Here is a 6,780-nt window from a genome sequence, read left to right on the forward strand (position 1 = left end):
TAAACAGCCCTGTAACTATTAAGGAAATTGAACTCATAATTTTAAAATTCCCAAAAGAGAAATCTCCAACCCAGATGGTTTCACTGGAAAATTCTGCCAAATGTTGTAAGTATTAACATCAATTCTACACAATATCTTTTAAATAATAGAAAAGAATGAAATGCTTCCCAATTTATTTTACAAAGCTAATATTAATCTTATAGCAAAACCAAAGACAGTACAAAAACTGAAAACTATAGACTAATATTCTTCATGAGTAGAGGTGCAAAAATCCTTAATAAAATATCAACAAATAGAATTCAGCAACATATAAAAAGAATTGTACACCATGATCAAATGGAAATAATTTCAAGGACACAAGGCAGGTTCACTATTTGAATGTCAATCAATGTAATTTATTATGACAGAAAAATCAATTGATTATATTAGTTGAGGCAGAAAAAGCATTTCACAAAATTCAACACCCATTAATGATAAAAACAAAAATCACAGGAAAATAGAAATCAAGGAGACATCTTCAACTTGATAAATAGCATCAGTCAAAAAAAAACTTACAGCTATTATATTTAATGGTGAATGACTGAATGCAAGTCAAGGATGTCCACTTTCACTGCTCTTATTCAACATAGTGTTGGAATTGCTAGCCAGTGGAATAAGGCAAGAAAAGAAAAACAAAAGGCATACAAATAAAATAAAACGGTCCCTGTTTGCAGGTGACATAATTGTCTACATAGAAAATTTCAAGGAATCTACAAAAAAAACCTCCTAGAACTAATAAAGGAGTGCAGCAAGTTTACAGGATACCAGATAAATATGGAAAAATCCATTATAGTTCTATATATCAGCAATGAACAACAGCAAAATTAAAAATACAATGCCATTTACTTCCATTTCAAAAAATAAAATACTGAATTGTTAATGTAATAAAACATGTACAGGACTTGTATACTTAAAGCTACACAATGCTGATGAAAAACATCAAAAGTCTAAATAAATGGTATAACATATTCCATGCATGAATTGAAAGACTCACCACAACAAAGATGCCAATTCTACCCAAATTGATATACAGGTTTATCATAATTCATATTAAAATCTCAGCAGGACTTTTATAGATATAGAAAAGATTATTCTAAAATCTATATGGAAAGGCATAGGGGCTACAACAGCTAACAAATTTGAAAGAGAAAAAATAATTTGGAAGAATCAATGTACTAGACATCAAGACTGTTTATCTAGTTACCATAATCAAGACTGTCATACATGCACAGGGATAGATGCATAAATCAATGGAACACTATGGAGAACCAAGAAATAGGCCCACACAAATATGCTCAATTGATTTTTGACAAAGGTGAAAAAGCCAGTTCAATGGATGAAAGACAGCCTTTTCAATGAAGGGTACTACAGCAACTGGATAACCATAAGGGGAAAGTAATCTTGAGCTAACCCTCACACCTTATCCAAAAGTTAACTCAAAATGGATCACTAACTTAAGTATAAAAGATAAAACCAGGTCAGACATGGTAGCTCATGCCTATAATCTTGACACTTTGGGAGGCCAAGGCGGGAGAATTTCTTGAGCCCAGAAGTTTGAGACCAGCCTGGACAACATAGGGAAACACCACTTTTACCCCCCCAAAAATCTAAAAAAATTAGCTGTATGTGGTGCTGCACACCTATGGTCCCAGCTACTCAGGAGGCTGAGGTGGGAGAATTGCTTGAGCCCAGGAGGTTGAGGCTGCAGTGGGCTGTGATCATGCCACTGCACTCCAGCCTAGGCAACAGAGCAAGACCCTGCCTCAAAAATTAAAAACGTAAAACTAAAAATCAAAATGGATTTTGAGGGGTTTTTTCTTAGGGAAAAAATTGAGAAAATCTTCATAATTTAGGGTAGGTAAAGTTATTAGATTTGTCACTAAAATCACATTCCATAAAAGAAAAATTTGATAAATTATACTTCATCAAACTAAAAACTTTTGCTCTGCAAAAGATCATGTTCAAAGAATAAAAGACAAGCTACAGAGTGGGAGAAAATATTTGCAAACCACATATCTGACAAAGGACTAATATCTAGAATATATAAAGTACTCTCAAAACTCAACAGTGGGAAAGCTAGCAATCAAAATAGAAAATGGGCAAAAGGCATGAATAGACTTCACTGAAGAGGATATAGAGATGGAAAATGCTAAAATTAAAATATGACAACACCAAATGCTGGAGATGATGTGGAGAAACTGGGTACTCATACATTGCTGATGGGAATGCTAAATGGTACAACCATTCAACCATTCTGAAAAACCATTTGGTAGTTTCTTAAGAAAGGAAACACGCACTACAATCTTCAGCAATTACGGTCCTGAGAATTTACACCAGAGAAATAAAAACTTAGATTCACACTAAAACCTGTCAGTGAATGTTTATAGCAGTTTTATTTGTAATAGCCAAAAACTGAAAATGACCCGGATATTCTTCAACAGGTAAACTGTGGTTCATCCATTTCATGGACTATTACTTGGCAATAAAAAGTAATGAACTCATGAAACACAACAATCCAGATGAATTGCCAGAGAATTGTGTTTAGTGAAAAAATCCAGTCCCAAGAGATTACATACTCTATGATTTTCCTTGGGTAACACTCTTGATGACAAAATTATAAAAATAGTGACCAGTTGAGTAGTTCCCAAGGGTTAAGGAGGGGTGGAATTCGAGGGAGATGGGTGTGGCTATAGAAGTGCAACGTGAGGGACCCTTGCGGTGATAAAAATGTCCTGTATCTTGACTTTATCAATGTCAATATCCTGTTTGTGAAATGGTACTATAGTTTTGCAAACTGTTCTCATTGGGAGGAACTGGGTGAAGTGTACAAGATATCTATATGAATTTTTACAATTTCATTTGAATCTAGAATTATCTCAAAATTAAAAGTTTAATTTTTAAAAATACAGGAAAGGGCTGATAAAGCTGTAAGACAAAAGAATGATATTTGAGTAATAAACCAATTAAAACCCAACAACTTTAAAAAATGAAAAGAAGCATCAGAGAAGAAATCATGAAAACAGAGGAGATCGAAACACTAATAATAATATTCCATTTCAGATGTTCTTTGAGTGTCCACGACTTGCTGGGAGTCATTATATTTTAGCTATTAGGACTCATTCATCACAAAGTATTGCTACCCCTTCTGTTCTTTTTACTTTACCTCCCATCTCAATGGCCTGCTGTGATTGCTATAAACACTTCTGAGTTATTAAATCTATAGATGTTATTGTAAGAATGTGAAGACTTGTACAGTACAATGATCAATTATAGTTATAGGCAGTATTTACCCTAAATAGAAATAAAATCTGAGGAAAAACATACTTCAAAGTGGCTGGGCATGGTGGCTCACACCTGTAATCCCAGCACTTTGGAAGGCCAAGGCAGGCAGATCATGAGGTCAGGAGATCGAGACCATCCTGGCTAACAGGGTGAAACCCCATCTCTACTAAAAATACAAAAAAAAATCAGCTGGGCATGGTGGCACGTGCCTGTAGTCCCAGTTACTTCGGAGGCTGAGGCAGGAGAATCACTTGAACCCTGGAGGCAGAGGTTGCAGTGAGCCGAGATTGCGCCACTGCACTCTGGCCTGGGCGATAGAGCGAGACTTTGTCTCAATACATACATACATACATACATACATACATACATAAAAATAAAAATACTTCAAAGCATTGAAAGATAATAATTCTGATGTAGCTGATTATGACACATTGAAGTGAAGCTTTTATCCCCCTCCTCACATCCAGAAGTAGAATTACTGTTCCCTTCTGTTAAATCCATATGGCCTCTATGACTGCTTCAACCAACAAAGGGATGCCATGCCATCGTTTATCTGCATTGGTATTCCTTCCAACTGATGAAGTTCTGGGAGCTGTCTAATGAACTAAAGCTGCATTTGCCTGAAGAAGACAACAAAGTTACTAACTGGTTGGAAAATAATTATGTGTTTGGTAGGATAAGAAGTGACTTTCCCAATGACGTTGCTGTCCCATTACCTGCATTGTTTCTGCCAGATCTGTGGCCTGTATACAAGAACATGGGGAATGGATTTCCACATGCGTGGATACATACATACAAAACAACATAGAAGCATAGAACAAAAAATGGGAAAATGTAATAAGGAAGTTTCATGTCAGTGTATATCGAATCACAGAAGAATTTCAAAAAGAGCAGTGCTACATAGAAAATGGATGGGAACATATTTTCTGAGGACCTATGCCCTAAAAAGGAAAAAGCAGCTATTCATCAAGATATAAGGCTTCAAAATATTGTCAATGATCATGAACGTCAGCCAGCTTTTATGGACTACCTCTGAAATTAATTGCCCATAACCTATCCCTGTAATGCACTTTTGCATATGTCAAATTTTCTTTTTAGTTTTTTGGGGAAAGGGGTTGTGTTATTTTCTTGTTCCCCCCCACCACTATTTTAAATTGTTGGCATTATATTTTACAATTCACTATGCTATGTATTTCATCCTGGCATTATTTCCAATACTGGAGGTATAAACTCTCTAAAGACTTTTAGAGTTCTACTTTGCTTTACGCAATTTTTGCAAATTTGACTCCATGAAAGTGCATCATCATGATACTGACTTTGTGTGTAAGCATTATGTATGTGCGCAAAAACATTGAAACTTCCTCAACAAACGAAGAGTTGTCTTTTTTGTACATCCGCATTTGTGAAAGATGAAATTTCTCCATGTCTCAGCTCTTTAGACGACTGCATATGCGGTAGTGATTCCTTGTGGTTTTTGATCTTGTCAAAGACTTAGGTTGTTTGTCAAAGTATTTCAGATGACTGCAGTTACAAAGCTGGGTGTAAATGGGTTTTTACATTTTCCTTTTGACCTATTCCTTTATGAATATGGTTCATCTGCTCGCAACTGTTATATCCATGTGACTGTGTTTAGTACTCGAGTATTTATGCTTGCAAAAATATATATGTTATTATTGACTATTTTACTGTTTAAAGTGGTGTATAAAGTATTGTCATGTTTTATATTTTTCTCAAATAAATCACCTTTTAAAAATGTAAATGAATGTCTTTTAAAGAAATTTTTATTTTTCTGAATTATATTTCCGGAATTTTGATCTTTCAGGATTCCAATATCTGGGATTATGGAGTTTGGAGTGATATCTTCCAGGATTATGGCCCAAACTTGGTGTAAAGAGATTGAGAGAGTAATGTCCCGAGAACAGTGGTCCCCAGTTCAAACTCATTAATTCACTCATTCAACAAATGCTCATCTATCTTAAGAAAGAGACAGGTCCTGAGAGTTGAAGCAGAGAGCAAGGCAGGTACACGCCCTGATTGCTTGGAACATACAACTTGGGAGACCAACATCAACCCATCAACCCCAGGTGTAAATGTAAAATCCTACCTGTGGGAAGTGTCTCTGACTAGAGATAGCCTGTGCCACACAAGCCACAGTGTCTGAGGCAGCCAGAGAGGCAGAAACACTGAAGACTTCCCTCAAAATAACCATTGCATGTGGCCCATGGGTGCATGAGCAGACAGCTCAGACCAGAAACTGGATTGCAGTAGACCGAGGACTAAGTGGAAAGGGGAAAAATGGAGACAATGAGTTGGAATGTCTCTTTTTTTCTTTTTTTGAGACAGAGTTTTTTGCTCTTGTTGCCCAGGCTGGAGTGCAGTGGCGTGATCTCAGCTCACTGCAACCTCCGCCTCCCAAGTTCAAGTGATTCTCCTGCCTCAGCCTCCTGAGTTGCTGGGATTACAGGCACCCGCCACCATGCCCAGCTAATTTTTTTGTATTTTTAATAGAGATAGGTTTTCATTATGTTGGCCAGGCTGGTCTCAAACTCCTGACCTCCTGGCGGTGATCCACCCGCCTCAGCCTCCCAAGGGACATCTCTTAAAGAGGTTTGGTTGTTGAGAGAGAGGGGTTGGTAGCTGGTTGGGGGGTGGGAACTCAGGAAGCATTATTTTTATTCCGTGAGATTTGCACATATTTAAAACCCAGTAGACAGGATCCATTTGAGAAAATGTCGAATATATGAGAGGAAATGGATGTTAGTCAATAGTGTGCATTTGCTCAGAGGACAGGAGGAAGAGGGACTCAAAAGCATATGGGTAGGACAGCCTTTTAAACAGGAGGAGAGACGGCTTTAATTATTGTAAAACAGAAAAGGAGGTGAGAGGAGAGAACAGATGTGGGTACATTTATATGTGTGGATTGTGAGAAATGGGTAATTCTCAGCTGAAGGTGTCTACTTTTTCTGTGAAGTAAAAGAAGTAGCATGGTGAGGGTTGAGGGGTATTTGCAGTTGGAAATTTGCAATCTTACCTGAGTGACAGAAGTCACTCCAGCTATTTAAACAGAGATAATTTATATAAAGAATTGTTAATAAGACCAAAGCTTATTAACTAGATAACTGAGAGATATAAAAAGATCATTCTAAGGCATTACACAGCCATGAACTATTCCTTTGAAGGGATAGACCATAATTTTTCCAACCATTATTTAATGGTTGAACATTTTGGTGATTTCTTATTTCTCACTGTTCTACATGAGAGCTTCTGTACACATCTTTGTGTATACTAGCTCTTCTGTACTCAGAATATTTCCCTAGAAAAAAATGACTCAGATAGAATTATTGGGTCAACAGGCATAACTTAAGAAAAAGTATGACAGTCTCTGGAGTTGGAAAATGACTGCAAGAAGCACAACTGAATTCATATCTGGTTGTCTGGTGGATGGGGTCACTGAGAGTG

The sequence above is a fragment of the Pongo abelii genome, chromosome 8 (genome assembly GCF_028885655.2).
Source record: "Pongo abelii isolate AG06213 chromosome 8, NHGRI_mPonAbe1-v2.0_pri, whole genome shotgun sequence".
Taxonomy (NCBI): Eukaryota; Metazoa; Chordata; class Mammalia; order Primates; family Hominidae; genus Pongo; species Pongo abelii.